The sequence below is a fragment of the Bombina bombina genome, chromosome 7, assembly GCF_027579735.1.
Source record: "Bombina bombina isolate aBomBom1 chromosome 7, aBomBom1.pri, whole genome shotgun sequence".
NCBI classification, from domain to species: Eukaryota; Metazoa; Chordata; class Amphibia; order Anura; family Bombinatoridae; genus Bombina; species Bombina bombina.
In genome coordinates, this window is record NC_069505.1 from 117,377,053 (window position 1) to 117,394,959 (window position 17,907).

The following is a 17,907-nucleotide window of genomic DNA, read 5'->3' on the forward strand; positions in this document are numbered from 1 at the left end:
TGGGTAATGAACCAGAAGTGAGATTTAGAAAGAATAAAGATTTTAAAAACATGTTAGCCCCCACTTAACTTAGAAAAACTATTACCACCCACTCAAAACCATTTGATTCATGGGGAGTTGGAAAGGGTGTGTTTAAATGTAAACGAAAAAATTGTGTTATGTGTCCTCATATTAAATCACCCCAAGGGGAATTTATAAATCATGATGGTTCAAAGAAATACACATACAAAAGTAGGTGCACATGTGTGACTCTATGGGGCATATGTATCAAGCTCCGAATGGAGCTTGATGCCCTGTGTTTCTGGCGAGTCATCAGACTCGCCAGAAACAGCAGTTATGAAGCAGCGGTCACAAAGACTGCTGCTCCATAACCCTGTCTGCCTGCTCTGAGCAGGAGGACAGACATCGCCGGAAATCAACCCGATAGAGTACGATCGGGTTGATTAACACCCCCCTGCTGTGAGCTGCTGGTGCAATGCTGAATACAGCAAGCGTATTGCTCGCCGTAATCAGCGAGGTCTGGTGGACCTGATCCGCAGTGTCGGATCAGGTCCGCCAGACCTTGATAACTATGGGCCTATGTATGTAGTTTTTAAACTTAAATGTAGCTGTAATTTAATCAACATTGGTAGAACAAAAATAAAAATGAAATACAGAGTTAGGGAACATCTAACCAACATTGATAATGGATTAGAACAACATAGTGTCTCTAAACACTTCAAAGACAAACACAATAAAAATATTGAGAGTTTGGAGGTCAAGATAATAGAGTGGGTCCCTACAAATACATGGGATACCAATAGGCAACTTTAATTAAGACAAAGAGAAACCTTTTGGATAAGGGAACAAAATTGCTTACACCCAAAGGTTTAAAATGTAGACAACATCCAAGCTTTTTTAGTATAAGTTAGTTCATCAATATGCAAATAGGATAGGGAGCAGTTATTACATAACTGTCTTCAAATTTATTGTATTTTGGTACAATTTGGCTATCTTAATTTGTTAATTATTTAAATGATGTTTTAGTCGTTAGGGAGATCTCTATGCCTGTTCTAATGTTAGAAATAACATTGGGAATTATGGTATGAAAACTATTAGATATGACATGTTTTAATTTGTATATGCAATATCGAAATATTTTTATGAGTTTTATGAAACTATTAGGAATTTATCACTATCTAGCATATGACATTTTATATTGCACTATTTTATCAAATTAATTACTTGAATTTGTATGAAAATAAGGTTTTTTATAGTGCGATATGTGTAATGTTACATTGTACTATGAATTGTTAACAGCAAATAAGCTAAGTTTAAAGTTCAATTTTCGTACAGCTAATATAGCTGCTATATATTTAGTACACAGGTACATAAATTACTGACACCTGTGGGAGGAGTGAATGGACAGGTATATAGGCTCCACGAAGAAGATAGTTTGCACTCTTGAAAAAGTTTCGCCGGTGTGAAACGAAACGCGTAGAGTTGTTTGTCCCTAGGGGGCATCTGTACTATCATTATTGTGCAGTCTTGTGCAAGAAAGCGGTACCCGAGGGATTGTTTATGGTAAGTTTTTAATTTACAAATTATATATACACTTTTATGTATCAATTTTATCTGGACTACCGGACAACTTTAAAACCATGGCAGAAAGGGGGAGACAAAGTTTTGAAAGACACTCGAGACACTTGCTTGCATCGAACCCTAAGGATTGACCAAGCCGGGTGGAATGGGGACAAAAATATTTTAATCATTTTATGTGCATGTTTACATTTTTTTATCCTGTGAGTAGTAACCCATTATAGGGGCTATTAAAGTTTGTTTTAATACACTTAAATCGGGCTGTGCGTCTGTTTCTTTTTGTATCTTTTTAGCTTTCATCTTGTGTTTCCGGAAACACTTTTTTGAAGGGGCAGCAGGCTTGAGAATCGGTAATTGCCAAGTTCCAGGTTATACACTTCCTACATTGAAGACCCTGTTGTATATTCAAATCAGGATCATTTGTAGATTGAGGAACTTATTACATACAACCCACATTTGCATATACTATTTTAACCATAGCAGTTTCATCTATTCAATATTTGGTTATTGCCTGAATTATATGTAAAATTATTCAACTATCTATTTTAATAGATGTGAAACCACTTGTGGAATCTGTTGTATATATTTTATCACTCCCTATAAGAGGTTTAACAGTGCTGGTCTATCTTTTTGCGTATCAAATTTTCCTCGTTCTCTAGGTATCTTTATTTGAAAAAGCAGGAATGTAAGCTTACGAGCTGACCCATTTTTGGTTTAGAACCCTGGATAACCCTTGCTGATTGGTGGCTGCATTAAGAACAAATCAGCAAGCGTTACCCAGCTACTGAACCAAAGATGGGTCGACTCTTAAGCTTACATTCCTGCTTTTTCAAATAAAGATACCAAGAGAACGAAGAAAAATTGATAATAGGAGTAAATTAGAAAGCTGCTTAAAATTACATGCTCTATTTGAATCATGAAAGAAAAAGCTTGGGTTCAGTAGCCCAGGTGTATTATTGTAAAACACTGTGTGTTAAAAAGCATGGGACATGCACCTTGCACACAGCTGACCCTGACATGATAACCACGCTTGTGCACAAGACGCATTGTAAGGTTAGTATGTGTTTACCCACCAAGATTGGCATTTATGTACAAGATGCCAATCACAGAGTTAAAAAAAACCTGTAGAAAAGACTGTAGTTTTATTGTCAATGTTACATACCAAACAGTAATTGTTTAGATCAGTGCAGAAGATCATTTTACACATGTCCTATGATTGGCTACAAAAAAAGGATACTATGTACAATAAGTAAAAGGGGTTATAAATAGTTGTAACCCTGGGAGGAACATTACAAACTTTGAGATTGTATTATAGAATGTTTAATTACAAATAGCAAATCAACTTTGCTATACACTTTCCCTAATTATTTTGACCCAGTTTTCTTCAATTAAAGCCTGAAAATTAAGAATTTTCCAATTTTAACCACTGGCTTCCTAAACCCAATCCTGCTACATATCTCTCCCTACTTGGCCTCAGCAGAGATTATAAGATAAGAAACTGAAAAACAATAGATCTTTTGCTACCAAAATGACAGTGGCATACTACAGTAAAGCGTTTGGTGAAGTTTGGCTAGTTTGGATACCAAAACAAATGCAGCAAAAAAAAAGAAAAGTGTTAATGCATTAAATTTTTTCACACTAAACTAGCAAGACACAAAGCAGAAAAATATTGTTATTGCAAGGTGGTTACTGCCCCTTTTTAATCCGCTGTGTTGTAGCAATGCACTACTGGTCTGGAGATGAACACCTAAGCCAATCAGGGATGGCATATATATGTAGCCACCAATGACTGGCTATTTGTGAGAGTAATACATAAAGTTAAGTTAAGCACAATAATGAAATGGTCTATCACCTTTGTACACTAGAGCCGTTTAATTGGTCCTTAACCCCTTCGATGCACATAAGGTGTTCTCATCATGCACATCGCTACCTGTAGGCGCATGACAGGCCCTTCTCATCATGCAGGGGAATCGCCAATCAAACACGGTTTTCGGCGATCCCCTTCACTACAGGTCGGGGATTGTTGGTGGCTTAGTGGGTGTCACTCTCAGGCTCTATTGGAGGTGACATCACAAAGGGGGCTGAACAAGTATACATACCGGTAGCTACAAGGGAACTGGATGGGGGAGAGGATTTTCAAACCACTCAATCTCAGTTCCCTTAGTAGCTACAAACCTCCAAGACCACTCATTTAAAAGAGAATAATCTGGTCTTGGAGCAGTACCACACAACAGATCTTTTAAAAATAAAGTTAAAAAAAAAAAAAAAAAAAAAGCATGGGGATTTGCTTGAAGCTATTACATTATATGCAGAATACAAAAAATCTGGTTTGTCTAGAGACCCTTAATAAAGTTTATTTTATCGTAGAAAAGCCCCTCTCTTAAAGAAATATATGAATTTTGTTTGTATAGTCAGATGATCACTATGGTAACAGTTAACATAATGTATAATAATCTATATTATAACTCCCAAAAGCCCATATGGGCCCCAAATTCACATGTGGCTACCCATGATGACAATTTAGTCAGGTGATCACAGTAACAGCAGTGGTCACCTGATTATTTTCAATATTAATTACTAAAATCTAAGCAAAAATATACATGTTACAGAAATATAAATATAATAATGGTATATTGTGAATCTGCTGGGCCTGCTGTGAAAAACCCCCAATATATAATTTCTGTGGATCACTTACTGAAATTTGAATTACAATAGGGTTTAAATGTAGGTAGCAAGGAAAGTAAAAAAATTGGCTCAGAACTAGGGTGTAAAAAAGGCTTAGCAGGGAAAGGGATAAAGTCCCTTTAATTGCTCTACTATGATGCTTTATAGAAATGCTATTTATAAGAAATGTATTCTCAAATCACAGTTTGGATTCATTACGGCCATTCCTGAGAGGGAAAATGTTTTTTTCTTCTAGAGGTGAAAATAATTTTATTACATTGTTTAAAGATCTTGAATAAATCTGTAGAGCTGAATGAGTTCCTGGGGAATCCTGGAAAACAAACTCACACATATGGACTATCCCTGTAAATGTTTCCAATTTCTATGTATTTTATGGCCCATTCTATTCCCACAATTTACACTCATGATCCATCCAGATTATTTTTAATGTGTGTAAACATTGCTAGAAGCCAAAAAGAAATCAATTGTATCAGGACACTGGGATGCATCGTAAAATGGTGACGGAAAACTAGGTCAGATTATATCAGAGGAATAGTAATTCATCCAACATAAGGTTTTGTCTGGGTTATAACTCTTCATAAAAACACTAGACAGGTTTACAGACCATTTACCAATGTTCTAAACCTTGAGATGAAGCCAGAAACATGTGACTGTGGTCAGGAGTTAAGGGTTAGGTGTTCTGCACAATAATTCACTAGCAATATCAAAACATATTTGTGAAATGAGCACTTCTCCCATCAGAGGGGATTGGTGCTGTTCTTATGTCCATAAACTAAATACTGAGCCTACTTTCTGATTTATTCAGAATTATAGGTCATTTTAGTAAAAAAAAAAAAAAAGTGACATGCTCTTATTTGTTGGTGTCATTTTTTTCACTAGTCATCCGGAAGCTATGTGTGTTTAACCTCCACAAAGGGGTTAAACACATATATAAAGTGCTTCTTGGGAGCTAAAAGCATTACAAAACCTATGATTGGTTGGTTGTGTGATTGGCTCACTGGCTGTTTCCTACTCAAGGACTATGTTTTAATCTTCTTTGAAGGGGATTAAACACTTTAGGGTTCCAGGCAAGTGTGGATGACTTTTCATGGTACGTATACGGAGGATGGGGGATGTAAAAAAGGATCATGTCACTTAGGAGATCACTTCTCTAGACAAATTCAATGGTGACAATTCATTAGGCCCCTCAAATGAATGTAGCCATGGTCCCCTAACCAAGCCATCAGGGAGTAAATACCAATCTCCAGTCAGCCCACAGTGTCAACAGCCTGTGGGATTTTATATAAGAACTGACTCACACCTCCAAGATCTAGAGCATCCAAATTAGTGGTCAATAGATTCCCCTGTCACCTTCCAGATTAGATGTAGAACAAATATTATGGGGATTTATCACAAACCTTTATTCAAACTCATTAAATTATTTATCTTCAAAAATCCCCATGGACTTCAATTGTGTTTTTCTTTTGATAATCACTAGATGTGTTTTTTTAAGGGATTGTGATTAATCCCTATGTGCCTTCCAACTTCCGCAATAAATAAGAATGAATTGTTATGTGTCTCAGCCTGTTCCTTAACTTGTGCGCACTCACTAAAATCACAAGCACAAATTGACAAGTGTGGGGACAGAAGCGAAACTACAGGGGGTGCAGAGGTCGCAATTGCAACTGGGCCCCCAAGTGTGGGGGCCCAGCTTAAAAACAAACAAAAAAAAAAAAAAACATTGACCTGCCACTGCCTGCACTGATATCATGTGAGTGTGACATAATGCTTCACTAGTGTCTCTGACTACAGGGGTTAGTCTTTCTGTTTTACCCATTGGTGTTTATGTGTGTATGTATGTATGTATGTGACTGTGTGTGTATTTATGCATGTATGTGTGTGTATGTGTGTATGTTTGTGGAACCAGCAAATTACAGACCTGGTTACTACAGCATGGGGGGGGGGCGGGGGGTAAACAGTGCCACTATATAGTACCACTATATACAGTACGGGTGGGCTGGACCATGTCACAGACTAATGTGGTCACTTTATAAAGTACTGGGGCAGGTAGGGGCAGGCCAGCCATCTCACCGGCAGATTACAGACTGTGTCACTGACTCACTATATACAGTACTGGTGGGTTAAACAGTGTCACTATATACAGTAATAGGGGGTCAGACCATCTCACAGACTGTGGGCACAGGGTACCTCCTTTTGCAGACATGTAATTTGATTCACATTTTTTTTCTGTGTTAAAGGGACATGAAACCCAATTTTTTTTCTCGTGATTTAGAAAGAGCATGTCATTTTAAACAACTTTCTAATTTACTTCTATTATCTAATTTGCTTCATTCTCATGATATCACTTGCTGAAAAGCATATCTAGATATGCTCAGTAGCTGCTGATTGGTTGCTGCACATAAAGGCCTTGTGTGATTGGCTCACACGTGTGCATTGCTATTTCTTCAACAAAGGATATCTAAAGAATTGAGCAAATTAGATAATAGAAGTAAATTGGAAAGTTGTTTAAAATTGCATGCCCTATCTGAATCATGAAAGTTTAATTTTGACTAGACTGTCCATTTAAATGTAAAAAAAAAAAAAAAAAAAGATATGTATCAAATTCACTTTTTTTTGGGTGGGGTTGGGGGCCCTTCTTAGATTCTTGCACCTGGGCCCTGTGGTTTCTAGTTATGCCTCTGGGTGGGGATACACAAGTCAGTGCAACTTTGTACTGATCAGCAGGCTGAGGCTGCTGGTGAACAAGAATATGGATAAGCGGGGGAAGGGAAGGGGAAGAATGGAAGGAAAGAGAGAAGCAAGGAAAGGAAGGGAAGGAAAGAAAAGGAATGAAAGGAAGGAAAGCAATGGTAGGAAAGAGAGAAGGAAAGGAAGGAAGGTAAGAAAAGGAACGGACGGAAAGGAAAAGGAACGGAAGGAAAGGAAAGGGAAAGGTAGGGAAGGAAGGGAAGAGAAGGAAAGGAAGAGAATGAAAAGGAAGGGAATGTAGGAAGGAAAGGAAGGAAGGAAGGAAGGAAGGAGAAGGTGAGACAGACCAGCAAGAAATGGTAATTTTTAAATTTATTAAACTTAAACATATTTCTATTTATTTGCAACAACAAAAAAATCTAATTTCTTGATAGGTTGACAAGGGTGGTGATACACAAGTCAGTGCAACTTTGTACTTCCCAGCAGTGAGGCTGCTGGTGAACAAGAATATGGATAAGAGGGAGGAAGGAAGGGGAAGGAAATGAATGAAAGGAAAGGAAGGAAGGGGAGAAAAAAGGAAAGGAATGGGAAGAGAAGGAATGAGAAGAGAAGGAAAGGAAAGGGAAGGAAAGTAAAGGAAAGGAAATGAAAGGAAGGAGGATGTGAGACAGACAAGTAAGAAAAGCTAATTTTTAATTTACTAAACTCAAAATTACTTTAATATTTATTTGCAACAAAAAAATATAATTTGTTTTTAAATTTGCAGTGTTCTCCCCAGGGCCTATTTAATGGGCACACCACCCAGCTGATTTTACTGACCATCCGGCTAAAAACTTTAAAAGACAATATTAACCCAAAATGAACCAAAATTATTATTTTTTCAATGCTTGTTGCAAAATTTGTTAATTATGCAATAATTTTGTGATTTGGATAGCTTAAAGGAACAATTCCTCCCAAAAATGTCTCTCCCAATATTTCATTTTACTTGCTGGCATGTTTTAAATTGTTTACAAGTAGCTCCTTTACCCTATTTTGGCATTTGAAATAGCTGATTTAGCCTGTGGTATCCAAACCTATACTGAAAGTTTCTATACTGGAGTATATTCTATTGAATAGCCTAAGTAAACACAGGCAGCAGAAGAAATGACACCCACAGTGGGGGGCAGGATAGTTTAGTAATAAAATGATAATTTTCCATTGTTCTCTCTAAGTACAGTATTGAGTATTGAGTGTGTGTACACAAAGTGATAACATAATGAGATCTGATATTACCTGAAGCTCAACCCATTGTAATAGGCTGGGTTTAAAAGCACAAAACCAGCTACTTCATATACACAAATAAACCTGAAAATGCAATTTCTCATAAGTTTTATACTCTTCAGCTGGTATAACAAGTCATTGAAAATACATTAAAGGGACAGTCTAGGCCAAAATAAACTTTCATGATTCAGATAGAGCATGTAATTTTAAACAATTTTCCAATTTACTTTTATCACCAATTTTGCTTTGTTCTCTTGGTATTCTTAGTTGAAAGCTTAACCTAGGAGGTTCATATGCTAATTTCTTAGACCTTGAAGGTCACCTCTTTTCAGAATGCATGTTAACAGTTTTTCACCACTAGAGGGTGTTAGTTCATGTATTTCATATAGATAACACTGTGCTCGTGCACGTGAAGTTATCTGGGAGCAGGCACTGATTGGCTAAACTGCAAGTCTGTCAAAAGAACTGAAATAAAGGGGCAGTTTGCAGAGGCTTGGATACAAGATAATCACAGAGGTAAAAAAGTATATAAATATAACTGTGTTGGTTATGCAAAACTGGGGAATGGGTAATAAAGGGATTATTTATCTTTTAAAACAATACAAATTCTGGTGTAGACCTTTAATATAAAAACAATTTTACAGTGTACTGTCCCTTTAAGTAACATTTACAAATAACAGAACATTTTATAATGCCATCTGGCTGGTAACATTTCCTGTGTAGACTACTGAATTTGCTTTTATAGCAAAAGTACAATAAAATGATAGCACTTAGTCAATAAGAAACGCTACATTATGAGCAACTAGATAGTTAAAGGGTCACTCAAGTCAAAATTAAACTTTCATGATTCAGATAGAGCCGCAATTTTAAACAACTTTTCAATTTACTTCCATTAACAAAATGTGCGGTCTTTTTTTATTTAAACTTTTTGAGTCACCAGCTCCTACTGAGCATGTGCAAGAATTCACAGAATAAGTGGGTATGCATTTGTGATTGGCTGATGGCTGTCACATGGTACGTGTATGCATTTGTGATTGGCTGATGGCTGTTACATGGTATGTGTATGCATTTGTAATTGGCTGATGACTATCACATGGTACAGGGGGAGTGGAAATAGACATAACTTTTAGAGGGCGATTGATCAAGCTGAGGCGGACATACACGCTCCTGTCCACCGCGGCTCGCCTCTGGCGGACTGAATTCCCCTGGCGGAATTCAGCATTGCACACAAGTGCATTGTCTTGTTATCTTGCATTTGTTGATTATGCAAATCTACTGTGTTGACTGGTCCTTTAATGTAAACTCATTTGAAGCTTTAAAACTAACCAAAAAAGGAAGGAGGCTTATAAATAACTTTTTATCACAGAGGATCAATACGCACCCTTTATTAATGATCTAACTCTCCGGCAATATTCCAGGAGTGTACTTTAGACTCCAAGCACTTTGACCAAACAGAGCAATGGGGAATGTCAGTATGTTGTGTGTAGGCCGGCAAGTAGCTGTGCGTTTATGTGACTTGGCAAGGCAGCAAGACAAGTGCAACAGGGAAACACTTTGTTTAAATTTTCCATGTGACAGAAAATGATTAAAAACACATTAGTCCAATACAAATATTGCTATTATGCACTTTATTTCCCACCAGGCTGATGTGTATGTTTAGGGAGGAATATTCAGCACTACCCCTTTTAAACAATAAAAATATTATTTAATGAGTCTTCATCATAGTGTATCAAATTGCTGGAGGATTAAAGGGGCACTAATTAAAGGGACACTAAATCCAATTTTTTTTCTTTCATGACTCAGACAGAGCATGCAATTTTAAGCAACTTTCTCATTTACTCCTATTATCAATTTTTCTTCGTTCTCTTGGTATCTTCATTTAAAAAAGCAGGAATGTGTTTGATTTTTCGCATCATTCTCCGCCCTTTGTTTCCGGTCTTGGCGTTGCCATGGCGGCGGCTGCTGGCAGCCCTGATGCGGCCTATGAGTGTAATATTTGCTTGGAAACGGCTCGGGAGCCGGTGGTCAGTGTGCGGTCACCTTTACTGCTGGCCATGTTTACATCAGTGGTTAGAAACTCAACCTGAGCGTCATGAGTGCCCCGTTTGTAAAGCTGGGATCAGCCGGGACAAAGTCATTCCTACATATGGCAGAGGAGAAAGCAATGCGCAAGACCCCAGGTTGAAGACTCCCCTAAGACCACAGGGACAAAGAACAGAGCCAGAGCACAGAACAGGAGGAGGGGGGATTCCTGGGTTCACAGATATCGGTTTCCACATGTCGTTCGGCATTGGCACCTTTCCCTTCGGGTCTCTTCACCACAGTCTTTAACACCAATGATTTTCACACCGCACCCCGTGCAGACACTGGGCTACCACTGGGTAGACAACTGAGATTGCCAAACTCCCTCTTTCTTATTATTGCTGCCTTTTTCTTCCTGTGTCTACTCAGCGTGTGAGGACCAACGCACTCCTCTAACTCCTGCCTGTGATACAGGTGGCAGCAATCCGCTCTAGACACTCCACCCTCATCTCCCGCAGCTGGCACTCCTCAGAAAATCTCCTGACTAAACGTCTAGATGATTCACATATATTTATATGTAGAAATATCTCACTACATAAGAATAATTACATGAAATCCTTCTTGCTGCACAACTTAATTTTATTTTGAAATATTTTTATTTAGGTTTTTGTACATACATACATAAAACAAAACAAATAATAGTCTAATAAATCCAACATTACTTATGCTCAACTCTCACTTGTAAAGTAGTTAAATATAAAAAATAAAAATAAAAGAAAAATAAAGAGAAAAACACTTTTATGTCTTTTATTGCTCTCTATTTATGGCATGATCCGCCTTTCCGCATTTCCTGCTCTCCCCCCCCCCCCTTCTGGAGGCCTCATAGTAGTGAATGTAAGGTTCCCATTGCAACAAGTATGCTTCCCTATTATTTAGGGTTTCAGCTACTTCAGTTGCTTTCTCGAAGTGGTAAGATATTTTTTGCTTTACCCTATCAAAACTGGGTGGGGCACTCTTCCAAAATTGGGCTACACTCAACCTAACTATAGTGCAAATCCACATGATTAGTCTGTTGTTATGTTTGGTGAATTCCCCAATCGGGAAGTGGAGTAAGGCCTGTTCCATAGTTAAAGTCACCCTCTTCTGGAAGATCTCGCTAATGAGGTTGGAGGTATGATCCCAGATTTCCTTTGCGTATCTACAACTCCACCACATGTGAGAGTAGGTCCCTGTTTCTCCACACCCTCTGTAACACAGTTTAGTTAGTGGGTCAGTCCCCCCTCCCGATCTAGCCGGATAAAGGTACCACCTAAAGGCCACTTTGATAAAATTTTCCTTGAGTGTTGCGTTTTGTGAGAATGATAACCCACCCCTAAGATTTTCTGTCCACTGTTCGATTGACCACGTTTTCCCCGTGTCCTGTTCCCATTTTAACATGAGGTGAGATTTGTCAGCTTTCGGTGGCCGGTTGAAGATTTTGTATAGGGTTGAGATGCCTCCCCTTATTTGATGGGTCGATAGACCTAATGTTTCAAGTGTAGTGCAGGGTGGGGATTTTTCATTACCCATTATCTGTTGAACCCTAGATTTCAGTTGTAGGTAATGGTACCAAATATGTTTATCCTCAGGGTCAAGGGCTTGGTATTGATCATAGGTCATCAGTGACCCTTCTTTATATGCATCTGCTATCCTATATAACCCCCTGTTGCTCCATTTCTGTTGTGTAGCTGTATCAATAAGAGAATGTGGAGTTATCAGAGGGGTTATTTTCGATTTTTTACTGAGTAGAGGAAATTTTAAATTTAGTTTTTTCCATATGTATATAGTATGTTGAATTGCGATGTATTCATATTTTTTATGTGTCGCAGTGTTATGAGGTGTCCATAATAAGTTAGATACTGGGAAAATGTTTAGGGCCTTAGATTCAATATGAACCCATTGTGGTATGTTACTGGTGAGGAACCACTTTAAGGTTTGCGCCATACGGGCCGAATAATAGTATGGGATTAGGTTTGGTAATCCCACCCCCCCCCTTCCTGTCAGTGCACATGATTTTTTTATTAATCCTTGCCCTTTTGCCCTGCCATATAAAGTGAAGAATGTCCCTCTGAAGTTTGTGCAGTTCCGTGAGTGGTAGTGTTATTGGCAGAGAGCGGAATAAGTATAGTAGTTTGGGAAGTAAAGACATCTTTATAGATATAATTCTTCCATATAGGGATAGTTTCAGTTTCATCCACTTCGCTAACAACTCTCTAGCATATGAAAATATTGGTAAATAATTCAGGTGATAAAGGGAATGTATATTGCTGGATAGATTAATTCCAAGGTATTTGATGGACTTTTTTGGCCAGCTAAATGAAAAATTTAATTTCATTAATTTTTGGGTGTGCTGTGGCAAATTAATACCGAATGCTTCGCATTTACTCTTGTTTATTTTGTAGCCGGATATGCGTCCAAAATGCTGTATTAGGTCATATACTGGGGGTAGGGAGAGCAATGGTTTGGTCAATGTTAGTATTACGTCATCCGCAAATAAAGAAATTTTGTGGTCAGTCTGTCCTACTGTGATTCCAGAAATGTCTCGGTTGTCTCGTATTTTGATTGCTAAGGGTTCTATACTTAACGCAAATAGCAGTGGGGAAAGCGGGCAACCCTGACGTGTGCCATTATTGATGTGTATTGAGTGGGACTGGTACCCGGAGAGTTTAACATATGCAGTGGGGCACGAATACAATGATTTCAATGCATCAGCGAAAGGACCCTTAATTCCCGCCCTGCCCAGTACTGCAAACATAAAGTCCCAATCAATCCTATCGAACGCCTTCTCTGCGTCCAGAGAAAGGAACAGAGAAGGCGTTCCCTTAACTGTGGCTATATTGATTAAGTCTATTATTTTTCTTGTGTTGTCTGGAGCTTCCCTTTGCATGATAAACCCCACTTGATCGGGGTGTATTAGTTTAGTGAGGAGGGGGTTGAGACGATTTGCTAAAATTTTGGTGAATAGTTTAATATCTTGATTAATTAGTGAGATGGGCCTGTAATTTTGACAGTGGTTTTTATTTTTCCCTGGTTTAGGTATAACTGAGATTCTCGCCATTAATAGTTCCTTGGGTATTTCCTTTCCCTGAAGCATTGAATTAAACACCTTGGCCAGTTGTGGGACTAATAAAGGTTGCAGGGTTTTATAGAAAAGACCAGAGTAACCGTCAGGTCCTGGGGCTTTTGAGCCTTTGAGGGTTTTAATACTAAATTTTATTTCCTCGTGGGTTATGGGTCTATTTAGGGAATCACGATCTTCTACGGTAATGGTTGGGAAGGGACTGTCTCCTAGAAAGTTTATTAATTCTGTGGTCATGTCCTTTTGTGTATTGCTGGTCTTTAAATTGTATAACCTGCTGTAGTAGTCAGCAAATAAGTTCGCTATGGCTTGGGGATCATTGGTGGTTTTGTTGTCTGATGTTTGCAGCTGGGGGATTGTAGTGGTTCTAGTTATTTCCTTCAGTTTATTAGCAAGCATTTTATCTGGCTTATTTCCGTAGATGTAGTATTGGGTGTCAATTACCTTTATTGATCTAAGTGCCTCTTTATTTAGGAGTTTATCTAATTCCTCATTTATCGTTTTTAATTGTTTAGCTATGGTGTTTGTAGGGTGTGTGCTAAGTTGTAGTCTCAACGCATTTGCTTCTAATCTTAGTTTTGTTTTGGTAGCTTCTATGAGTGTACGTTGCTTGGCTGATTCTGCAATCAAAAGCCCTCTAATATATGCTTTCAAGGCTCCCCATTCGAGGATTGGATTATCAGTAGAGCCACCGTTACGTTCAATAAATTCCCTCACTTGCTGTTGTACCTTATCTAAAATCACACTATCCTGGAGCAAAATGGGGTCATAGGTCCAAGTTTTACATCTAAGTGGGTTAAGCATTCCTGCCAGAGTCACTGTTACAATAGAGTGGTCAGACCATGAGCAATTTTTAATTGAGGCTCTGGTTAGCAGAGGCATTAGAATTTGACTGATGAGGATGTAGTCTATTCTGGAATGTGTTGTGTGTGCTGGTGAGTAATATGTGTAATCTCTGACATTCTGGTTCAATGATCGCCAACTGTCAATCAGGTTATGGTCTGTGGTGAAGTCCAACAGGACTCTACTCTTCTTTTTGGGCGAGATATTTTGTGAAAAGGCTTGATTTGATCTGTCTACTTTATCATTCATAGTGCAGTTGAAATCCCCTCCTACAATCATTTTATGTCTTTTCCACAATGTGAGATGTTTGCTTAATTTGGAGATAAAATTTACCTGTTGATCATTTGGGGCGTATATGTTGACTATGAGGACAGGGGTGTTTTGAATCGTTCCCTTTACTATTAAAAATCTTCCCTCCCTATCCTTCACAACCGATTCTTCGTGAAAGTTTAAAGTGGAGTGGATTAGTATTGAGACCCCACATTTTTTTTTAGGTCCTATCGCGTGGTATTGGGTGGGAAAAGCTTTATCCCAGTATTTGGGAGTAAATTTAGGTGTGAAGTGTGTTTCCTGCAACATTACTATGTGTGCATTTAGAGCTTTATATTCTAGAATTGCTTTCTTCCTCTTGACATCTGAATTTAAGCCTCTAACATTATGTGAGATAATGTTTATTGACATGATGCGGGTATGTGGGGGGGGTAGCTTAACCGGTACCTGTGATCATATATTCGAGGAACCCAAAACCTGGACTTCTGGGGGAGAGCAGTGCGGACCATCCCATATGTTGTCTCCTCATTTGGAGAATGTACTAAATCTGTTTTGCGAGCGTAGGGAAGGCAAAGTTTAATATATGGCAATGAAAGATACCTAGGAATGAGAGAGCAAATTTCAAAAATTTCAGTAAAGACAAAAAAGCATGTAAAGACAAGTTGAGCAATGTTAAAAATTATATCAAACAGGTGAACAGGAGTAATCATTATGTGACAAATAAACCTATATTCTTTACTGTGAACATGTGCAATTCTTTGTAGTTGGACGGGGACAGGAAAAATTAAGGGAGGGGGAGGGGTGGGGGAGGGTATGGAGGGAAGGCATAGGGATTAGAGGGAAAGGGTAAGATCCTGAGAATTTAAGCATGTTTTTTATATGCAAGATTTAGTCCAGCAATCAAGGTGGTGACAACAGTTTGGACTGCGAGATGGACTATAATCAAAAATGGTGCTATCAGTCCAACACCGGAGGAGGTAATCTCTTCCGGTAATTATTAGGTAACTTTAAAACACTAGAACTGTAAATAGGAAAACAGGGTTAAACTGTTAACTTTCAGAAACTTGGAAGTCTGTATATTAAACCTCTTAATTAAGTGGAAGAGTCCTCATCATCGGTAGGGTGAGCTTCCTGAGTAGTACTGCTCAGCTTCGTTTTCTGTCTCTTTGCTTTGCTATTTTTCCCCACTGGAATCCATTCTCTTTGGATAGATTTCTTCTGGGTTTCTGGAATATTGGGTGATGTTTGGAGGTCTGTCTGAATTTTTAGTCGGTCAAGTATGGCTTTTCCTTCCTCCAGGGTGGAGCATGCGTAGTTGTTGTTTTGATAGGAAAAGGTTAGTTTAAAGGGGAAATTCCACCTGTATTTGATGTGTTCCTTGGTGAGGGCTGTGGTTATAGGTTTCAAGTTTCTTCTCTTCCTTAAAGTAATGGGGGCAAGGTCTGCAAAAATCTGTATGTTGTTATTACCTTCGAACTCAATGCATTTTTTTTCTCTGGCAGCTTTCATGATGAGCTCTTTCACATGGTAGTAATGCATCTTAAGAACTACGTCCCTATTTGTATTTTGCTGGGGCCTTGTGAGGGCTCTGTGTACTCTGTCCATTAATAATAGGTGCAGGTCAAGGTCGGGCACCAGCTGTTGAAACAGATCTGTCATAGTTGCTTTGAGGTCTTTATAAGATTCTGGGAGATCCCTGATTCGCAGATTGGATCTGCGTGACCTGTTTTCAAGATCTTCAAGCTGGTCCTCCAGTTTAGTTATGTAGGATGTATTATCCTGAATGGAGCTTTTAATAACTGGGATTTCTTCAGCCATAGTGTCAAGCCTCTCCTCAATTTCTGCCGTTCTCCCACCTATTTCTTTGATATCTTGTCTAATCTCTTGCAAAGCTGTTTTAAATTCTTCTTGGAACAAGGATTTAATCTGAGACAATAAATCTCTGTTGGGATCTTCTGGGTGAGTGACCTCGGGGTCCCTTAAGTTGCTCGCTGACGGGCTAATGGCTTTAGCTGGGCTATTTTTATCCGTGCTTTTCTGTTTCATTTGTGACCTAGAAAGGCACTCCTTAACGGTTTGGGACTTATTTTTCATACTGTCTTGTTTCAAGGAGTGTAATAAGAAACAATAGGGTAGGGAACTTGTGAGTGTAATACAGGGATGCTGGTTCACTTTTAATTCTCAGGATTTGGCTTAGGAGTTAACTTATTATGCACATGCCTGCTGTTGTCCAAAATAAAATTGGAGTTACATGCTATGAAGGTTTATTGCCTTGCTCCGCTTCTCTGTTCTCACATTAAGGCAACTAGTGACAGGAGTCTAGAGCTGAAGAAAGTGTTGTATTATCCCTCTCGTCAATTGACTTGTAGGCCCCAAATGAGTCTCTCCCAATTTTCCCAGGCCGCCCCTAAAAAGTGTAGCCTCCCGGGTAGAGAGATCAGGTCTGATGAGCCTACGGAGAGGGTTTATTTATTGCTTAATAAATTTTGAGGTTTTAGTTCATGCTAATGCTCGCACTGTGCAAGTCCTTTAAGTGAGGGTATGGAGCGTGGGTTGAAAATGGCGTTTTTCCCGCCGTCTGAAAAGCTGCACACTGTGTGTCCCTGTCAAACTGTGCCTTTATCACTTGCAATGGTGCCGCCCGGATCCCTCCGGATAATAGTGAGTGTGTTTAAGTGTCCCCCATAAACTTTTGCAATGTTCTGGCCAGAAGTAAAGAGAGGGTCTTACGTGCTGCTTGTCTCCGGATCTCTCCCAGTTCCCACCACGTGGGTCAGCTTGTCTCTCTCTCCGTGGCCGTGTGGGGATGTAGCCCCTGTCCTGAGCCGGTCCCGGCAGTTGCTGACGGCTCCTGGGTAACAGTTGTGCTAGGGGCGATTGCGGCAGTGAACCTGGCAGTCACCGGAGCGGAGCCCCGACCCTCCGGTCACTGCTGTGTGTTCCTTAGGCCTCGAGTTTTAGGCAGGCGGGTTGTGATGTCGCCCGATCTTTAGGGAATTACCCCAGAATTTGGTGTTGTTCTTGAAGTCCTCTTTAGTGTTTTTTGCGGAATAGATGAGCTGAAAATTAATGGCTAAGGGCACTTTATTAATTTCAAAGTGCAGAGCTCTTCCAGCACACGTCTGTCTCGCTCGGCAGTTAGCTCCGCCTTCATCTGCACAACTTAATTTTAGCTGCTTTCGAGGTACTGGTTTGTTTATAGTCAAACTTATTTTATCCCTTAAAAATAACGCTTTTTTTTTATTACAAATTCTATATCTGGTGAATCAATTATGCTGTGGATTGTTTGGGGGGCATTTAAAATGCCTACCATATTGTTGAATGTGTTATTTGTATCTTATTTTTTTTTTAATGGTATATCATTCGGTGTTACTCTATAAAGATTACTTCGATGTGTTTATAAACAACCTATGAAGACCCTAAAAATAGATTTAGGGTTTTGT

General features: G+C 39.0%; 1 protein-coding gene and 1 pseudogene across 1 annotated transcript in view; one reads left to right on the forward strand and one right to left on the reverse strand.

Annotated features, from left to right (window-relative positions):
• MICAL2 (microtubule associated monooxygenase, calponin and LIM domain containing 2) overlaps positions 1-17,907 on the reverse strand; it is a 529,879-nt gene that overhangs the window by 467,544 nt on the left and 44,428 nt on the right. The window lies entirely within an intron of this gene.
• LOC128665963 (E3 ubiquitin-protein ligase RNF5-like) lies at positions 10,161-10,804 on the forward strand (annotated as a pseudogene).